The sequence below is a fragment of the Hesperophylax consimilis genome, chromosome 14 (assembly GCF_061612785.1).
Source record: "Hesperophylax consimilis isolate HC1 chromosome 14, BYU_Hcon_1.0, whole genome shotgun sequence".
NCBI lineage: Eukaryota > Metazoa > Arthropoda > Insecta > Trichoptera > Limnephilidae > Hesperophylax > Hesperophylax consimilis.
Genome location: NC_142849.1, coordinates 21,073,174 through 21,095,466, shown reverse-complemented (window position 1 = coordinate 21,095,466; position 22,293 = coordinate 21,073,174). Strand labels below are relative to the sequence as shown.

The following is a 22,293-nucleotide window of genomic DNA, read 5'->3' as shown; positions in this document are numbered from 1 at the left end:
GGACAGGATTGGGGAGTCTTTGACCTCTCCAGTCGGACGCTCGACTCCAAAGCCTTGCATTGAAGTGGGAGGGATGGTTTCATACATTACTCCTGGACATACTGACCCCTAGATTTCTACGTACCCCTCATGTTCGTTTCCTTCTCACAAATTCCCCTGTTTCCTTTTAGAAGACCCTCCGCAAAACATCCAAATTATTTTCCAAAAGACCTACTGTGTGGATTTAATATTAAAAAAATCTAAAATGTATCATGATTTGCATAATTTATTTTGAACAAATAACAAAAACAAATAATAAGTTTTGTTTCAGTAGCGTCAATATGTACGGACGAGAATGTTATGAAATCATATAAATATAATTTATACCGTGCAAATATATTTTGAAATGGAGCAAAGATTTTAACAATACTAACTTATGAACTTAAATTTAAATATTGTTGCGTCGGATATTTTCACTTAATTATAAGCTTCCATAAATATATATTTGTGGAAGCTTTCATAAGTACCGCGTAGCATGTTTATTAACAAGCTTTGAACGATTAGAGAAGTAAAGACTTACGACGCACAAATATGTCAATTTTATTCTAACAAAAATACAAAAAGCCAGCCGCCGCTGGTTTTCATTTGAAAGTTTCCGAGTAAAATAACACATCATTTCACTACTCTAAACACGGATTTCAGGCTGTTTTCAATATTTGCTCGCGTCTATCAGATTCCTGACCGGCTGAAAGCTGAAAGTTGAATGTTTTGTTTCAGTGTCTATGTGGTAAAGAGAGTTTCAGCAAACACTGGCCCATATTGCATTCAAATGCAGCAATATTTCAAATTCATCGTACAACGTGTCGTGCTTTGGTTTTTTCAAACGCTTTTCATTATTTGTTTTCTCATAAAAACGGAAGCGCGGAACGAATAACCACTACGACGATTTTCCAAATAAAAACTGTTCGGTTTGTAGAGAATTTTATGTTTCTTTTTCAAACATTATTTTAAAACAATTTATCAAGAAGAGTATCTGATATTATATTACAGTGTTCCTCCTATAATAATATCTGCCAGGGAATTTACAAAAGCGATCGAAGGGTGTTTGTATAGTTTAGGTATAGCCGTAACATGCAATTACGATGACGCAATACCCTCAAATAGAGTGGGAACTTAATAACGCAAGGGAAGAAGGCGTGTATAAAAATAGTCGGCGCGCGGCCCAGCGAATTAGACGGACATACGGTCGAATTTTCCCTAGCAGGCCTAGAACGTTGATCTTTCCGCAGAGTTTATTTTAAATGAATACTTCGTTAAGTTACTAATTCATCGCCCAGAGAAATAAAATCTGTTTACTGTAAATTTTATAGTTGAAAAAAGTTTTATATATTTTTTAAAACCGTTTTACGCAAAAAAATTTAATCAAATTGTACTGCTTTTATTAATTCAAAATGTAAATAACTTCCATCTGTCTAAAAAAAAATAACGAATTGGTAGGAATTAATTAAAATGTGAGCATCAAGCAAACGCCCGTTATTCATACCGAGTCTTGTGTGGCAAGTGCATATTTTTAAGTTCTTCTGCTGCGCAAATAAACGAATATACTTAGGGGTGAACGTATTTTCCGTAGTAAATATTTATTTAAGTACGATAAAACATACCATATTTACAAAAACAGTTAAAGTAATAATTCTGGAACTGTTTTTCTGGTTTCATGACATACACAGCTTGGACTCTCTCTCTCTCTGGAATTTCTAATCAACGCGACTATTTTCGGATTATGATGTAAGTGCAATCGCAAACAACGACATAGCTATGAAATGTTCATTCGTTATTTTTGGAATAATTTTGAAAAAACGACCACTAATACTAAATTACTATATTTAAGTTGGTTATAGTAAAGCGCACTTGAAGTGATAATGACAGAAATGCTTTGTTATTATTATTAACAAATTAGCTAGCAAAAAACAAAGTTTTGTTACTATAATACATTTATTTTTATTAATACTTAACTTTTTTGGTTAAATTGAGGATTCAACCTTCCTCTCCAGAGATTGGAGTCAACCGCGTTAACAACTGAGCCAAATCCCAATGAGATAATACCGATATTTATTTCATTTATTAATTGCTGTAATGTCATCTAATTTCAGAGAAATGTATATATGTCCGCATGTCTATTCGTAATTGCCACCAGAATCGAGAAAGAGTTTATAGAATGCATTTTCATCAACAACGAGTCTATCCTTCGAGTTTCAACACGATCGGATGTCGTAAAGTGGGTTGATTTCCAATTTCAAGATTCCACTTAATTTATACATTCATTAAAGAAAACAAAAGTGAAATTCAAATGTCCGTATTTAATAAAAATTAAGATAGAATGCAATATTGCTTTTTAAAATCTTCTAGAAAATCTAATAAACTATGTAACTATGTCTAGCTAGGTAGGTAACTACCTTCAATAATTATTAAGAAATTAACTAAATTACAAGTTGCACCTTATCCAAAGTATAAAAGCACCCAATATTACAAGTTGCACCTTATTCAAAGTATAAAAGCACCCATTATTACAAGTTGCACCTTATCAAATGTATAAAAGCACCAAATAGTACAAGTTGCACTTTATTCAATGTATAAAAGCACCAAATATTACAAGTTGCACCTTGTCCAAAGTATAAAAAACAAAATATTACAAATTGCACCTTATCCAAAGTATAAAACCACCAAATATTTTATGGGATGTACATGGCGTTCATAATAATGGGTTCGGTATAATATATGAATATTAAAGTAGGTATTTTTATTACATTAAGAAAAATGTGTCCGTATTGGGTTATTTCGTGCTAAGTTTACATCGTTCCTTCATATACAGAATGTTTGTGGTAAAGTGCGCTTATTTCGAGGGGTGATTCCACATGATTTAAGAAGTAAAAAAGATTAATAATAATTTAAAAATTATAACGTTTTAAGGGAGTTCTTAAGTTAAAAAGTTAAATTGCTTGTATTGGAAAATAAATATTCTTCTGTTCAAAAATATTTTTGTTTTGGAAAATAAACATTAGAATTTCGAAAATAAAATTAAATTTTTTACTTCTACCATCATGTAGAATCATCTCCCTGAGTTAGCGCCACTTAACCCCCGGACACCCTGTAATTAAATTTAGCCAAGTTTTTTCGTAAATTATTAATTACCCTACACACATTACCAATAAGATTATATTACATTTATAGTACTCCCAAAAAACTTAACCTAATTTATGTATTATGTTGTAAATAACATTACTCTACAAGAAGAAGAAATGAAAAAAGATCTCTATTTTGAAAGAAGCCAAAGTCACCGAAGTCGTTATAGCATGTTGAAGATCTTCTAAGAAATACCAACAAAAGAAGAGGAAAATGGAAAAATTTGTCTAAATTTAAAAGTGGTGACGAAATATGTAAAGTGTCATTTTAATTTAACTAATTTTAAATTTTAAATACCTTCTGTACTTTTATTTGTTTATTTATTACTTTATTCGCGAACTTTTTAGAGGAAAATTATATATTAATACAGTTCATATTTACTATACATAACTAAACTACCTCAGTAACAATCTTCAGTATTTGTTAAGTAATAAATTAAAGATGTCCATTAACTCAGTATAATTATTTCCCTTTAAAAATATTCCGGACAATGAGGTATACATATGGTAGTTAGTACCAGAATTTCGCACTAAAATAAATCCTGACTTCTAGTATAACGTAGTGGAATCCGGAAACTTATCAATTCAAGCAATTTTGGACATCAAATGAATATCATTTGAATATCAAATGCATCAATTAATATTTTATATTCAAATACTAAGTCAATGAAAATCCTTCTGTCAGACAATTCAAGCTTTTTCATTTCTTTTAAAAGAGCATTGTAGTTAAACAAAATTGCTGTTATACCGATTTTAAATAGCTTGTATATGAATATTGTAATGTGTTTTCTAGACGGGAGAATTTTATTAATGTTGACTTCTAACAAAGACGAAATATAACAGTTTAATACACTTAAATTTGTGAAATTTCTAGTTAACCTAGTTTAAAATACCAACATTTCCTAGCGTGTGTTATAGTTTTATGTTATGTGGTTACAAAAGACAAATTTCATTTAAATGTGATGCCTTTAATTTGTATAAATGTCTCGAGAGTATTGTTATCAATTTAACTTTTGATAATTTATTGCTATATTAATGAATGATTATTTATTACATCTGCACGGTAACCGGATAAATCATCACAATGATAATTCATTACATCTTTAAAAAGTTATATTAAGTCATGGAAAGTGATGAAACATAAACTTTATTAACTGGGTTTTGTAGGTTAGGTTAGGTTAGGTAAAAAAATAAATTTTTTCATCGTTTCTAATGACTTTATATCACTTTTTTAAAAGGGTGTTGAATTGTCACTGTGTTGAGTTATCATGGAACCCATTTGCACATAACCACATAATGACTATACCTACATTTAATGCACTATTTTAAAATAAAATTTATTTTAAACAAATAAAATTAAAATACTAATAACCTATTCCATAAAGTATGTGGAGCAGTGTAGTGCAATACAGTCCATAAAATGTTAATGTTTAAAAAATGGATCCTTCAGCAAGGCTTCACAAGAAATACGAATGCTTCCCACAAAGATATTTTTGTTACAACGATGTATCGAAGCTGCGGAAAACATCCAGAAAGTTTTAATTAATGGATGAATTTGGACTTGTTGCCTTTTGCCTTGGGGCTGAACGCGTGGTTTGACACACGATTGATGGTTTGAATGGAAAAATAATATATGTTAAAAAGTTTTCTGCCAGCATTTGGATTTAATGGCGAATAGCGAATTGAAACATTAAAAAATGCTTTTAAAATATTCCTTGCTTATTTATTATATTTATTTGTAAACTATCATCGGTTTAAAGGTCATATTGATTTGCTTTGAACTTTTAAATTGTAGTGGATGTTTCGATTAAAGAAGTTCTGTACCAGAAGTATCATCAGATACCAGTGTACTGTTGGGAGGCACGGAAAATGTTTTTTTCAGAAGATATGGACACTAAACACGGCTAAAGCTATTTCAAAAAACGTTTCAACCCTGAATGGTGGTCTTTTACTAAGGCGATACTGAAAAAATCTTCCCCCCGCATATATTATGTATTTTTAATTAATTAGTTGTGAAACAACACAAATCAATTAAATGAAATTTACCTGCGCACGCCTGATTTTGAATCCGCGACTTCCGAATTTGTAGTTAAGAGCCTTACCCCTCGACCACGAAGGCCGTCGAAAGTTAAAGTTCTCTATAGTTAACTTCATGACAAGAGAGCTAAAATTTGCTTAAGGCCTATTATCTCGGGATGCTGTGGGGAAAACCCCATTAATGAAATACAGGAGTGTACCTTGTAATTGAACAGATCCACCATGAAGGAAGGAGGAAATACAAAATTTGGAAAAATTTCCAGGGTCACAATGTTGAGCAAAAAGTCAATCGTGCAAATGACCAGGGTATCGATTCTCCAATTCAGGCCGCTCGCAATCGCCGTCGAAATTACATACATTGGTCGACATTCTTATTCTTAAGTCTCTTCGAAGTTTAGATTTTACTTACTTACATACGCCAAACGTCAAAAGTTATTCCACTCGAACAACGAGTGGTTGGAACCACTCAATGACTTCATCGAGAATCGAGGCATTTTTATCGTATTCATGTACATATTTTTAGGGCCTTATTGAATAATAAATAAATACATACAATTTATGAATATTCTGGAAAAATTAGCTAGCTTTTATATTTCCTCCCCTACAATTTTCAAAGACTCTGGTTCATTCCTTCAATTTAAAATCTTTTATAAAAATAAAAATACAACAAATGATATTCACGTAATATGTAAGTCGAAATTTTAAAAGAATTCATTAAATTTGATTTCCAGCTTAAGTTTTCCAACGATTTTAATGTACACAAAAATTCTTTCAAATCTTTCAATGCAATCGTGATAGGTAAGTGAAATCAAATATCCCTTACAATTTAAATTGAATGTGACAAGAAAATAATTCGAAAAGATAGAACTGATAGAATATCAAAGCATATCGTCTGTATTTTAGAACAGGCATGTGATAAGAGAATGTGGAAAGGTAACACAAATTAGTGCGGGGAAGATTGCAATAATATTAAAAAGCTTTTTTTATACCCTCTATGAACCTTTAATTCGAAAAATGATTAAGTCAAATTATAAAATGTTATTATTTTTATTTCAGACTCGTACGATTTTCTTTCGAATTTTTTGCAGCAAATTGGTTCGTATTTTTAAACCTCAGAAAGAGAGATTTATTTGCTTATTTAAACACTTTTTAACAAATTTTCTAGGTTTTATTATAAAAATATATTGTGGGTATCTATAAATTTATTGTTTTACTTTAATTAACTTGCTAAAAAGCTTGAGACGTTTACCGACAGAATACAAAAAGCTAACTTTTAATAAATTGGATATTAGAAAGAAGATGGGCTTTTTTTAAAGAATATATGAGTTAAAAACTGTGTAAAATTTGCTCAAATAATTCAAATGTGACAATGTAACCGTAAATATTTATACTTTATTCAAAGATAAGGTACCATGATTAACCTGTGTCAAAATTCTTGTTTGAAATAATCTGTGTATTTTTTATTTATTTTAATCTTACTTTTAATGTTTTAATTCTGTTTTCTTTGAATTATCTTTTTATCACTCCGTTTAATCTTTATTTTCATTTCTATTATGGTTTATTTAATTTTTTTGCATAAATCATGTACAACTACCATAATACGGGCACGAGTGTAGTATGGTAGTTGAGAAAAAGACCAAAATTGCAATTTTAAATATTAGTAAATTAAAAATCACAAAGTTATTCATGTTAGCAAGTTATTATTTTACTAAAGTATGTTTTTAATTGTTATTGAGTGTGATTTGTAGAACATCATTTTAATTTTAAGTTATTGAATATAAAATTATTGAATATATAAAAGAAAAGCAACGTACGTTATGTGCCAGCATTGCTTGGCGCGTGAAATATATTTTTTATTACTAACGCAGCTGCGTTATTCCAAATGGAAATACTAATAATCATATCATAATAGGAAACTGCGTGATGTCGTCAAAAGTGTAATTCCTTTGTTGGGAATTCCAAACACATTGTAATTTTTTTTTCAGGAGGCCCTGAGTAAAATGATTTCCCACGGGAGCTGTGTCATCTTTGGGGATGATGTGTTGAGGTTTTTTAAGGAAAGGAAGGAGAGGAAGATCTTGATTTAATTGATTTCATAAATTTTATACTTTTACCCTATTGACTGCATAATTATTGATTTGCATGTTTGGGATTGGCTGGGTCCGTTGCGCGGCCTAGTCGGGACGTAGCCAACGAATCAAATATCAAAAAAAATATATGAGTTTCTTCTAAACGATATTATTAAAATAAATATCTGAAATACTTACTCAAAATATTTATTTAACTCAAGGAAAAATGGAATACTCCCATTGACTTCCATAGTGAATTATTGTTTGACTTATCATCAATTGATACTGAATTTACCAATAATTTTAACAATAGAATGTATAAACGTCCTAACAATAAGCACTTCAATGGTGAAATTTAATAGGGTTGTTGTCATAAATAGTAATAAATGACCATATCTACTGAAAATGGTATTGGAACATATAAATATCGAAACATTTGGAAAATAGTTTTAAGTGGCCAATATATATTTTTGATCTAAAGGACTAAACTGGTCTTTGGCTTCCATAAAATTTGACAAGCAAGCAATTAAAACAATTATGCACAGCTGAATAATTTTAAAGCTTTATAGCTTACATAAATCATGTAGTAAACACATTTATTTGATATATACACGCGCCGAGTGATTATTATTATTTATTTAGTTTAATGCTTTTACGTACCCTTTATTGTGAAAAAAAACTTTAAAAAAACATAAGATTTTTTTTAAATATTGTCGGCTCCTTTTTCCGTGGGCAGTTTAAATAGTGCGATTTAATTTTATTTCTTGTCGTAGATACCCATCGATTTTTATATCTAACCAATAATTTTTTTTAAATTTGTAAAATCATGACTTCTAAATATTATGCCAACCAAGCAATTGATTGCTCGATAGATGTTTGTTTTCTTGGCGGCAAAAAACTTAACGAACGGCCCTTCATATTGGCGACTACATTCTCGTAAAAGTATTGCTCGGTTCAATCGAAGATCTGTTTTTTTATGTGAAATGTCATAAGAATCCCAACTGTTCCCAAACGTCTGGAGCCAGTGAGATTATGTCATCCCCAATTGGGATATATTGTGAAACTGAAGGTACTGGGGAGGGGAAGGAGATGGAAGGAGGGAAAGTACCTGGTTATTCAGATCTGGTCACCAAACACGGCCGAAGCGATATCAAGCAAGGTTTCAATTCTGAATTGTGGTATTACACCAGGGCGATACTGACAGTATTTTCGACTATGGAACGTGTCGTAAACATAGTACATATTATTTTCAATCAGTAAATTTTTAAATAACACAATTTAATCGATGTGACCACATGATGCACAGATGGGGCTTTATAGAGTCGGAAATGTGGGAATGTGGTGCGGTACTGCGATGCAGACCGCTGAACAAGTGGTCAACGAATGACCGTTCAATTCATTCCCCGGCGGGATTTATGAGGTTCACATGACGACGCCTGAGGCCCTAGACTGGCTCGCAGACCTAGATGTCCCCATCTGACCCCCCGCCATACGAAAGAAGAAGAAGAAAACACAATTTAATGGCTTTGAACCTGTAACATTCCGCTTGCCAGTTGAGAGCCTTACCTCTTGACCAAGGAGGCCGTGTGATTTATGTTTAATCTTCAAAAAAAGTTTATCTACAAATCGCAAGAAAGTGTAAATGCAGCTCTTCTATTAGGATAAGAGACGTTAATTCATTTATTTTTGTATCCGCAGATACTAATTTCAACTACATTAACTCATTATACTTAACATCCTAACCGATCGATTTATGTAAATGTTAAGATGTTCATAAAAAAAAACATCACTTTCACAAAAGCAGTTTTTTTTTAACTTTCTTCAGCCATTCCTTTAGCATGTACCATAATATTGATACAAATTTGTATAAATTTACGTACATATGAAATGCATAACAATCGAGTTAAAACCGGACTTCGTTACGCTATTTAATTGAAAAAAAAAGTTAAAATTTGATCTCTTGTGAAAGTGCCGTTACCGCCAAAAATCTGAAAAAAACCTTTTTAGCTGTATTCATTTACAAAAATCTGTAAAACTTGCTTTTTAAAATGAGAATGAATAAGAAAGGTTTGAAAAAGTACAAGAGAAGACAAAAACCAATAATTTGACAAAATATTAAAGTGGTTCAGCAGGTACTTACAATTATATCAAATGTAATTCTCCTCTTTTAGACACTTTCATTTATTCTTTTCTGGTATCACATGACTTCTTCAAACACTTTGAGAAATTCTTCCAGGATAAACTTTCCCTGTGTTTTTGCTGAAAGTTTTTACAAACAAAACTTGAACACTGTCAGGACCGAAAATTTTAAAGTGCTCTTTTAGTGAAGTGAACTATCAACAAAGAAAACAACTTCAAATAGTTATATCTTACATTGGTTAGGATTTTAATCGCACATGATCAAAATACGTTATTTATATTACAAATAAAATAATAAACCAAAAGTAAGTTTAATAAATAACGAAATAATTAGGTGATTTAAGATATTATATCTTTAAAATAACCCACATGTTTGTACGTAGGTTGTATTGAAATTTATTTATTGGTTATTACAACCGAATGATCCAGTAATAAGTCTAAATGCAAGCAGAAAAACGCAACGTGAACGTATTTTGTAATTATTGGAATGAACGTTATTAGTCGAATTAAAAAAAATAATAACTAAACTTTTCAGTTATATCCTATTTCATATATTTATTTGCGCCATAATTAATTTATTGTGTATCTTTATTCAAATGTACTACCTTGACTATTTATTTAAAAATGTTTTTAATCATCACAATATTCCGCTAGAATACGTAATTATCATTTCCTATTAAATACTAATAAATTCACAGTGTAGAAGATGTAAGATAATTGATTTCTCTTTCTTATTTAATACTTAACTCTAAATTAGAATGTTCCGAGCTCTTGCAAACTTATAACTTATACCTCGACAAAATACTTTATTCTACTGCAGTATGCCTTTACATTGCTTATTTCCCGATGCAGCAGATTCACAAAATGGAAAAATGAAAATATACTGAATGCTGTAGGATTGAGATCCTCGAGGAGTGTATGCTGTAAAACCTCGTACGTGCTGTTAATAATGTTGATGCTTGCGCAATGAATAAGATTGTGAAAAGGACGCAATAGTTATGGCACGTAGAGCGAATATGTATGAAACAAGGAGTGAATGCCGAGACCATCTTCTCTGCCTGCCCTCCGGGGTAAATCGGTGCAATGGTTAGTTAGTTAGAGTTTGTAAATATAACACGGATGTTGAAAAGTGTGTTTCTTTTAAATAATAATCAAAAATATTACGTCAAGTAGAAAATAATTTATTATAATTTTCGTTACATGTCACAAAAAATAATTAGCAGTGCAAATTCTGAAAACTGAAATTTTATGCCGTAATAAATTAATAAATTTCACCGTTGCCAGTACAGAACCTCGGCAGTTCTAACTGCAATGAGGATTCTCCAACAGAACAGTTCTGCAATTTAATTACGGTCTTCATGCCCGCGGCAGGATCTCGTGGATTTTGTGAAGTTAAACTGAATTTGGTCCTTGTGCAAGCAAATCCAAATTAGATAATAGAAGCCAGACGCGGGATCCGGGAGAAGAAAGCCGACTTTATTCCGGTTAGAAATATTGCTGCACTTTTGTATCTTCCTTCAGTACAAATTGCCAATTTGTCTATGCGGGACTCGGCACTAATTTAAAATGTCGGGTAGGGCGGTAAAGGGATTAAGGTTTGAGAACTGCCAACATAAAATATATCATGTCAAACATTAATTTAGTAGAATGAGCAAGCTGATTTATGAAAAATATCATAATAATACACTAATATTGTTTGTCTTTCTGTGAACTCTGGTTTAATAAATTTGATTTAAGAAAAAAATAAAAATGTCTTTTTGAAATTAAAACTGATTGTGTCGAGAATTCAGAAAGCGAAATGTGCCCAGGTACCTAAAGTAGGTTTTTATTTTATCATTTTTTTTTCATAATTGAAACTGATGTGTCAAAAATTCATATTCACGTATCCCATGATTTTCCACGAATCTACGCTCGTTCTTTACTAAACGGCGTACCAACAATTTCAAATACCTACTATTTTTTTAATTTTCACATTACGTAGAGATTTTTAATGAATATAATTTAATCGTAGTTATAAAAAAATCGTAATTTTAATTTGAGGTTGAATTAAATTGTTCGAAAGTATTGTGGTTTCGTACAAATTAAACACAAAACCCATTAAGGATATTAGCTATTAATCTATTATTTCTTCGAAAAATGTACATATTAAAGGTTTTATTAATAAGGGAAGAGTCTATATTTATAATCTACAATACAGTTTTAAATGTGGGTTTGCTTATTCAACTGAAAGGTGCCTGAAGTGAAAAGGCTAAAAAGGAAAAGGTTAACTTTAAATACCTACCGAAAGTTATCAATAAAACATATAACGAGAAAACAAACAACATTTTTCGGAAATTCTACGCATAATATAATTTAAAAATATTTATGGTATATTTAAAACCAAATCATTTCAAAAAAATATTAATATAATATTAGTTAGTTCATCAATATTGTAATATAAGCTCGCTGCTTTTTTTCAGTAGAGTTTGGTAGACCTGATTTATTTAGTGAAATTGTTTAATTCTGGATGTGCAAAAGCGCGTTAGTTCGATGGTTGATTTGATACTTTAGAATTATTTTCTAAAACGTAAATTTTTATTCTTTCTTTCTTCAATATTTTAAGTGTGTTTATATCAAGCGTACATTTTAATCCAATACATCGTTTATGAGCATATTGTATGAACTATGTAAATATAAACGTAAAAGTATTTTTAAAGGGCGTGAATAAAAATAAAAAACTAACATAAGTTATATATAAATAAACTAACAAAAAATTAATTGGTGAAAATATAAATTATTTGAAAAACGTTTGCATTATTAGACCTCAACTGTTTTCTTTAGATTTTAATATTACAAAAAGTGTCAAAAGCATGCGTATGTAAATAGTATTTATTTTTTTAAATTAAATCAGTAGACTTAATAGATTTTCATCTCATGAAGCAGCATTAAGAAATTGAAAAACAACAATAAATGTCCAAACCCACAATACAAATTTTCAAAGACCTATGTTTCAGGTAGAGAAGAAATTATTGATTCCGATACTAAATAGCTTCCTATAATAAAGTGGTTAAGAAATAATCAAATTGAATATTGTTCTATTATCAGTTACAGTTATTAAAAGGCATGAAACAATTAGTATTCTTTTCACGAAGTGCAAATCACGTATCGTAAAAATAATTTTAATTAACAGATATCATAAAAGTTCCAGCCTGAAATAGAAGTCCAGAATGATTAAGAATCCAAACTTAGAACAAGAGCTACGCGTTTCATCTAACTTTTTTGATTAATTCCCCGTATTTGGATTCAGTTTGCGCAATTCTTTCCAAGTGCCGAAGAGAAAAATAATGTGTTTAAAAATACGTTATATCGAGAGAACCTTATTAAAAATAAATAAAGTTAAATGGATAATTAAAAAGAAGCAAACATATTTTATAATATTTTTTTATGATGAATCTGGTCGGAGAATAGGGTGTTCATATTTTATATTCACGGGTGGTGAATGCATAAGTCAAATTGACGAACATGAGTTGTCAGATATGTAATTTTCTGGAATAATATTAGTAATTTAGTAATAACTGTCCATAAAAAAATGTGCCTAATTTTCTTTGTGTATTCAAGTTGTTTAAGATTATCTAATGCTCATGATATTTTTAAAGAGTCATGCTCTAAAATTTATAAGTATTCATGTGTTTTTAAATAAAGTTTACGAATGATTAGAATATTTTCATAAAAATTCTATAAAACATTAGGTATCTAAAGAGTTCGTATATATATATTCATTATTTTAATATATATATACTTAAAAGTGTTTTTTTTTTTTGTTTTGAAAAAAAAACATAATGATTTTATTTAAACCTTAAATTTCTGTAATTTCTTTTTATAAATGAAATAACAAAGTTGATGATAGCTCACTTTTAATCCAGCCAAAGTAAAAGAAAAATATTTGTTAATAAATTGTGGGTATTTGTATTATAATTTCATCAACCGACCTATCAAACGCAACGCAACGCACAATGTAAACAAAAAAGTTACTTTTCCAGCAAAACAAAAACTTCGCTACGATTTCGGCGCGTGAATCACAAAAGTTCCACCCCCGCTACGCGACCGGCCGACGACGCTGCAGAGTGACAACTACCAGCTACGAGCTACCGGTCTAGGAGGATCCGCTACGGCGCTACGATACGGCATAGCGGGCAGGAGCGTGTACCGACCCCCAGTGTGGGGTCCCACGCTTTGTTCGGGCGCATGCCCACCTCTATTTGTTCTGAAAGTAAATTAATCGGTTTCTTAACTAGCTTTCAAGTAAGATGCAAGTGAATTACCTCAATGGGATACGCGCAATCAATTATTCCGGTATTAGGGTGCAGGTGTTTGCGTTTAATACAGTTCTGATTGAGTTTTAAGGCTTTGTTAAAGAAATTTTCTACAAACTGGGCATATTTAAGACGAATTTATTGTTTGCACATATAGGTTAAAAAAAACACGTCTCTCGTGTAAAATGTTAACCAAACATTTTCACTTATTTTTCGCTGTCCATTTTAATATTAAGTTCACCTCAAAATCATAAAAACAATTATTTGTTTCGTCATTAGGAAATATATATGTCTTTTATATTGTTTTTTTTTACATTAGCTTCATACGGTGAGACTTAACGAAAATAATTTCTCTGAAGTTCTGGGAAGGAAAAAAGTATGAGGGTGAGTAAGAATTTCGGGTCGCTAGGTAATGAAGAGACGGATGTGTAAATCCACTCCTGCTCACTGTTGTGCAAGGGTTGAGAAAATTTGACTGGAGAGATCAAAAGTTATCTATCAATCAGTCCCTCCCGATTCGCAGTAGGTAGCAGACGCATCCGCCGCCAAGATCTATATAAACCATCCCCCGTAAACTCGGGTCCCCTTCTAAGTCACCAAACGTAACTACTTGGAGTGACCTAATACACGGCGATACCCAAACCCAAATTAATCTTAGTGAAATGAAATATAGTCACTGAGTTAAAAATCTGGTCAAATTATTCGTTTTCCTATTAAAAATGGGACTGGAAGCCTATAACGAATTTCATAACAAACTATCAGTAAAGCACTACTATTTTATGAGGAAAACGTGTTCGGAACACGTGTTCTTGAAAATTTTAATATATTATTTAAATTTTAATATTTATTATAAGGCCAACTGCGTGAACAAGTGTTTAAATATATTCTGAATGACTGATTTGGTCATGCAGTCACATTTTCAACAGTATTTTAAAAATAAATAAAATCTTTTTTCGCTGTGTAAAAAACAGATATTTTATTAATAATAACACTAGTGACCCCGCAATGCGTTTCTTTTGCTAATGCCTAACTGCATACCAGAATGTCACTGTTAAAAAACTAAGTCCACGATTTCTTCTAACATTCAAACCACTGTCTCCTGGCACTTATAAGAAAAAACTTTGAAATTTTCAGCGCTATCACTCGATTATCTTTCGTGTTTTGCGAGCATATACATAAGCAGGCAATTTTTGTATATATTCAGAATATTCGTTTGGTTTATTTTTCTCTAAATCAAATAATTCTATCACGAAGTCTGGCAAAGAGCTTTTTACCATTCCGATAAGTTTCTGTTATTAACCCGTGAAATATTATTCGACCTAGTATTTTCAGTTATAATATAATCACCGAGCAAGAAATTGAATCACATTGCAAATTTGGTACGGAGTATTTATTTACTCCGATAAGTAAATACAAAAGAGATGGAATTGGTAATAATAATGAATTATTGAAAAATTATTGTGTTTCTACCGGATTTTAGGAACGGTTAAAATTTATCTCAATCAGAGACCTCCCCACCCTCCATTTCGCCATCTCCTTCCCCTCTTCACTACCTTCAGCCTCACAACAAACCTCAAATGGGGATGCCATAGTCTCGTTGGCTCTGGACATTTGGGAGCGGATGGAACTAAAATGAAATCATCAAACTTCCAAAATTGAGTTGCCCAATATGCTGAATAAAAAAGAGAGAAGATATGATAATAGTAAAGACGCATATTATCTTGGCGCTTCTTTACTCCACAAATTTGAATGACCGTCACAGCAAGTAGGTATATAAAACAAGTTTATCTTCCAAGGAGCGTAATAGTTAACATAACAAAACATAATACAGTTGATATCATCCAATCTGCGGCGGGTTTTATCGATTCAAAGATCGCGGCGGGGTTTACAATATCGCGAAATTGCTATCACAAACAGTGGCGGGCGCGGTGTTCCAGCGAAAAGAGTGGATTAGACTAACGGTCTTACTAAAAAACGTGGTGAATATTTTATTCAATTGGTAAACGACCCCTATGTGAAAACCTTACTAATTGAAACGTAAAAAAGAAACTGACACAAAACAGTTTATGGAAAGATAAAAATGATATATATACAATGCTTATCCAGTCAATGTGGGTTGTTTATCAGTTCTATAAACTTCAAATAATAATAATAATAATGTCTCATCTTATTTACTCAGGTATGTTAAATGCTCTATATTTTTCTTTAGTTTAAAGATGTTTCAATTACAAATACTGTTTTAGAAACTAGATCAAACCATCTTTTAGATTTATCTACAGGGTTTTCCAATAAGAGGTGTTATTTTGATATTCAATCGTAAAAGATCAATGGTTTCGTTTCTTGTGTGGCACGTAGCGCCGTCTTGTTAAAAATTAACGTTGTTCAGATCAAAACCATTCAATTCCGGCCATGAAAAATCATTAATCATCTCTCAATAGCGCAATCCATTCACCGTAACTGTTACTCCAGCCTCATTTTCGAAAACGTAAGTTCCGATAATTCCGCCAGACCATAAACCGCACCAAACAGTCACAAGTTGAGGATAAAGAGGCTTTTCAACAATAATTCTTGGGTTTTCCGAGCCTCAGATGCGACGATTTTGCTTGTTGACGAAGCCACCGAGGTGGAAATGGGCCTCATCACTCAAGATGATTTGCATTTGATTCACTCAAGTGAATTTTAATAATTTCAATGCGTTGTTGAAGCGTGTATCGTTCCATTTTTGTTGATGGCGTAGTTTTTACTTATCAAATGTCAAAAAATGACAGCTTCAAAAGTAACATCTACCGAAATATCAGGCTATTCAAAATAACACCTCTTATTGGAAAACCCTGTATTTGATATATAGGTACTTTAATTGCTTGAAAATTACAATATTTTAATTTCAAACATAAATGAAATTGAGAAAAAAGGGTTTTTTTTATTTTGTTCATGAATTAAAAATTATAAAAATAATTCCCAGCCAATAACCAAAAATTTCAGACATTTTTTTATGAATATAAACGTTGATTTTTATTGAATTGTGTGTACATGTTATTAAACATCATTACTTTCATAGAATTTTTATTAAATTCATGCGGTAAATGTCATTAAAAAATAATAAATAGGAAATAACCTTGCTTTTTCCGATAAGATAAAACTATACTATTCTCAATATGACATTATAAATGGATTAAAACTTACAAAAATAACACAAACAAAAGTAAATATACTACATAATAGTGATTTGGTCATTAAAATAGAAACTATTATTAAAAAGGTGATTTTAATCAGACATGACATACCAACACAGTCATTGGCGGAAAAACTGGCGTGGCGTGGCGTAGTCTGAAATATGCAATGTTGTGGACATTTTTTCTAGTAATAATTCTATATATACTGTGTATATTATTTGTACAGTGTGTAGCAAAAAAACCGTTTAACAGTTGTGTATTGTTTTTTTAATAGTAAGACCGTGAGAGTTTATTCAATGGTTATGGTTCTCGGGAACAGACAATAATTGTAAATTGTAAGGAGTAAATAAGGAATACATATTTATACAAATTAATCACAAGTATCCAAAACAATTAATTACTTGATAGGTAGGTACTACGAAACCGGTTCGACCATTATGTTTGGTTATTTTTTATTTATTAATCTTTGGGAAATCAACAGTTACAAATTACCATTTTTATCATTCTAGTAAAACACAACATATTTCTTCATTTTTAACCGAAGTGAATAATATGAAACAAAAATTTGATTGACTGTCCTAAAACGGGAATTCCTCCTAGTTGGACAGTCAAAACATTTTACAAATGTATTTTATGTATTTACTATACTATGCAAATAAATGATAAAAAAAGTATAAAGATGCGCTATACATAAGGCAAATTACATGCATAAACAGATTTATATTTAACAACAGAGTTACTCACGATATCACGACAAACACTATTTTTTTAAATTTCTGAATGATTAAATAAATGAATTACTGAAATGGAATCTTTAAGTGAAAATTAATCCATTTCCCGACTACTTGGCAGATAGACTCCTTTTCGATGACAATAAGAATAGTTTATTTCAGAATGCATTCAGGGGTAGTGCAATGCAATATATTTTAAAATAATAAAAAAACATGGATAGGTACAAAAAAATGCGGAATAAAGGTGAAAAATTTGTGCAAACCGACCTTTATGGAGGATATTTGAACATCTCTCATTTCCAGAGGGCCATCGGGGGGGACTCCATCCAGGTAACTATGGCAGTGATGATAGAGTTATTCGATTGGCTTAGTCTTCGCCATAAGCTTCCCATGTGGTTGCGGAGAAGCGCTCTGAAAGAGTGCACTCTTCACAATGCATTCTTTCAAATTTTTTGTGGCAATCATGCACCTACTCGCGCGCACACATGCATTTCTCTGAAATTGGATGACATTATAAAAACTTACAACACTTAAGACACGAAATCTCTATAACATCCAATTAGGATTTGGCATACTCATTTTAGTCACTACCTGGGGACAATGTTTCAATCCCCAGGGAGAAAGGTTTAAATCCTTAGTCAAACCAAAAAAAATGGATGTATTAACACATTAAAAAAAACTTTGTTTTTAAGGATATTTTTTTATGGACTATTTTTGTTTATTCAGCTTGCAATTGCAGATATTCGCTTTGGAGATCTTGTAATTGTAATTATTTTTATTTTAATACCCCCCTCTTAGCGCATAGTTTTTCCTCCAGTAATATAAGTGACCTTGAAATAATGTTAACTAAAATCTCTTTAATTGAATGAATCAAATATATTACATAAATAAGATATCAGCTTACAGAATTATATCGTGTGTAATAAAGATCAATGTATAGACAATTAGAATTTCCATTTAAATAGTTCAGCAACTTGAATCTCGTTGTAAATTAGTCGTAAGCCCCGAATCTAGCATTCTATCCTCCTTAATGTATGTTACACACTTCGCACAAATCATTGTTTTAACGGATCCCTGTAAATCCGCGTTAGTTGGAAATTATGCAAAGTATAAAACGGTGACAAAACGAGCAGATTAATGGTGGAGGCATTCCCGCTTTATGTGACCGGTCGCCCAACCCTTACTATAAATAACTGGGAAATTTCACCCGCCCGCAAAATGCACAGCCTTCAGATGCAAGTAGGGGCGGTGGGTAATGAAAGTGCACCTCGGGGGAGGCATTACAAGACGAAGGCATTGCCGGAAATGACCACACAAACAAACGTGACATCTTAATTGCAGTAATCGCCCTGGAAGCCTTTGTACAGGGAAAGATACTGTGGGAACTTGTCAGAATAGGACAATTATATATGTGTGTGCTCAGTTTAATCTCCAGTTCAAACAGGAGGGAATGCATAAAAACATTTTTAATACACACTTTATAAGATCTAACTGCCGATTTCCATGGCAGAACAGTAAGCTTTTCATATTTGGACCGTATGGTGTTCTTGGTTCAAAGTCCGACCATGGGAAATAATGTATATTTATTTTAAGTGTTATGAAAACAAACTGTTTTGAATAGATTCTTTATGTGATAAATTCTTCTTTACAATAACACACTGTCTTTATTTGGACTACAAGCTTTATAATCAGGAAAGAATTTAGGATGGACTGGAAGCCTCTCTAACACCTTCTAAAAATCTCTCTGCCTCTCAAAACCTCAGGGTTCCTCGTAGATTACGTACACGGTACCCACCATGGAGGGGCGACCTTCTATAGTACCGACACCTGTAGGAAAGTCTATAACCTTTTAAAACTATCTACACTAAACCATCTACATATTTTAGCTTGAACTATCATGTAAATCTAAAATATAAAAGCTTCTTGCCCTCGGATGAAGGGCAAAAAATTATGCTCAGATATTTGTTTGAGTTTTTTTTTAACTTTTCTTTAAAAAAATCTGGACCTTTATTCCTTGAATATAATATGCAAAATAAACTGCTGACGTCCAGAAACCATCGAAAAGGGGTACATATTATGCTTGCTCATGGTACGGATATGATAAATTCATTTTCAAATGGTACATAATATATTGAGGTTTACCAATATATTTTATAATTCTTGACCTTTGCAATTTTATAATATTATAAAAAATGTATACAAAAAAAGGCGTAATATTCCATAATACTCGTTTTAACTTTACTGAAGGACTTATTGTACCTAAGCATACAAATAAATATGGACAAAGAACGTTAAACTATATGATTCCCAGTTGTTTTAATATGTAACCTGCTGAAATTTAAAACTGTGCCCAAAACAAACAATTGGTGAATTTACTGAAGACTTTTATTAAAAATTAAAAATTAAATAATTTGTATTAGCTTACAATGATATATTATTCTAACGACTTTTAAAATTGTTTTCATAATTTTCTTTTACTATAGTTTTATATCATTGTAAAAATGTAACTGTAAACTCACTATACTAAGATTTATAGAGTAAAGAACCCGTTAGACAAACTGCTAAGTAGTAGTTTATAGGGACTTTGTTGCCTTATATTTGTAAAGTGTGTAAAAAAAAATAATATTATTTTATGATTAATAATTTGAGTGAAACAAATTTGAGTGACATCGAGAGAAATTATTTTGAAATAATAACTTGTGAAAAATCACGGATTTTTAAAAAAAATAACAAAATCAATAAAAGTATTTTTAAGAGTAAAAATATTTTTTATCATTGGATGGCCGAGAATCAAAACCAGATCAACTGCTTGGAAAATATCTATGCAGACCATTACGACAGCAATTATTGAAAGAACGGCGGCATAAAAATTAATCCTGAAAATATAATAAGAATGTTTACGAATGTTACGTACTTACTTAAAAAAAAAAGTTTCAATTTTGATAATGGATTTTAAAATCATTTAGACTTACTAGAGTTTATTGAACCAGAGTTACGCAACCGAAAATAGTATTTTTATTAATGGTCATATTGAACATATGTACATATTTTTTTTAATTAGCGTCACACAGGAGGGTCTGAGAAAGGTAATTTCTCTCAGGACCTGTGTCCTCTGTATGAGGTGTGGGTAAGATTCTGGCGATCAGTTTGTCCAGGAGTGACGGACGTATGATCCCATTTCATCTTGGAGAGGTCAAAGGGTCTTCCGCAACCAGTCTCTTGCGATCTGACCTGCCACGCAGTTATGGGCAGACAGATTTTTATAATTGTGATGTTTGGTAATAAGTTGTATTTTCAAGCGATAGATGGCACCAGCCATAAAGCTTACTTCAGAGTCCGACAGATATCGCTAGAGTGTAGCAATTGCCTGTGGGATATTATTGCCAGACAACAAGTTTCTAGAAACAAAGAATTGCCAACCCTCGGGTAATGAACAGTGTAGCTAAATCCAGACCTATTTATTGTAACGTAAATAAACGCAATTATTGTAAAGAACCTTTTACTTTTCACAAGAGTTCCCAACACTAAACCTACAAGTAAAGCAGAGATATAACAATATTCATAAAACCTTACTTATTTAACATGGTGTGAACATTTAGAAACAAAATCACATTATAAAATAAAATAAATTGACCCAGGTGAGGGGTATTATTCCATTCTGCCTTTTGACAGTCGGTGTTTTAATTGATAAAATAATGTATTTATCCTGCCGATTTTCTGAAGTCATTTGAAATACAACGTTAAGGCCTTTATTGTATATTGGGCCAGCCCGGTCCAAAGAAATATTTCACTCGCGTCATCTGCTGGGAGAGATTTTAGTAACGACCGTTAAAACATTGGAATGTTGCAAGGGTTGTCACTATAACCATAGCGTGGAATTCCGCACAGAACCTAATAATCAAACATTTGGTTTTCTTGCGTTTTTCTTTTGGATTTTCGAAAATTGGATCTGATGATGATTGTGACGAGCAATAATGTAGGTACCTACAAAAAATCAGGAAGTAATTTTATTTTTTTAAATTAAAATTCGAAATATAATCACTTACGTCCACACTTTTGATAAAAGACAAATATTTCCAGGTTACGAACAATTTGGCAATATTTGAAAATTTCATACCACCACGATGAGAGGAAAATGTTGCTTGTGTCATGATGGAGGACTGAGCCAGCTGAAGAATTGAACAGACAACTTCTGGGTGGGAACCAAACGCGATGACAACTCAGCTACAGATCGGTCAGGGTTGTTTTTGTCTGAGTGTATTTTTTAGTTGATAGATTTCGTGGTTTTTAAAGTTTACTAATAGTGTTCTCGAATCGAAAAGTATCGAAAGTATGTACAAAAATTGTCAGCAACAAAAACATTATAAAATATAAAGAAACTTGACAATATTTGTTTCAAGAGACAAAAAATGATCAATCTTAAAATTGTTGATTTTTCGTGAATATGCGCTAGCACATACAATAAACGAGAAAATACTTGAAAATTTCGATTCAGAATATTATATCCTTTCGTGTAAATGCCGCATATGAGTACCAACTGCCCAGAGCCAGTTAGACTATGAATGTGTAAAGCTGAAGAGAATGGAGAGGGGACAGAGATAGATTAAAAGAAGTTTGGCAAGCCTTCCAAATTCATGCAAATAATAAACTAAATTTTATTTTGGTAAGTTGCATTTTTTGGCGGTCCTTATTTG

The 22,293-nt window shown here is 31.6% G+C and overlaps 1 protein-coding gene across 7 annotated transcripts in view; it reads right to left on the bottom strand.

The window, feature by feature from the left end:
- LOC149418044 (lachesin-like) overlaps positions 1–13,500 on the bottom strand; it is a 214,266-nt gene extending 200,766 nt beyond the window's left edge. The window contains exons 1-2 of one of the 7 annotated variants that reach the window (XM_089639298.1): positions 13,372–13,500; positions 9,405–9,553 (exon numbers count right to left, since the gene is read on the bottom strand). The gene's annotated coding sequence lies outside the window, so the exon portion shown is untranslated. The other 6 variants (XM_089639299.1, XM_089639300.1, XM_089639301.1 and 3 more) reach the window with 6 other exon arrangements.
- Between the last annotated feature and the right edge of the window lie 8,793 nt (positions 13,501–22,293).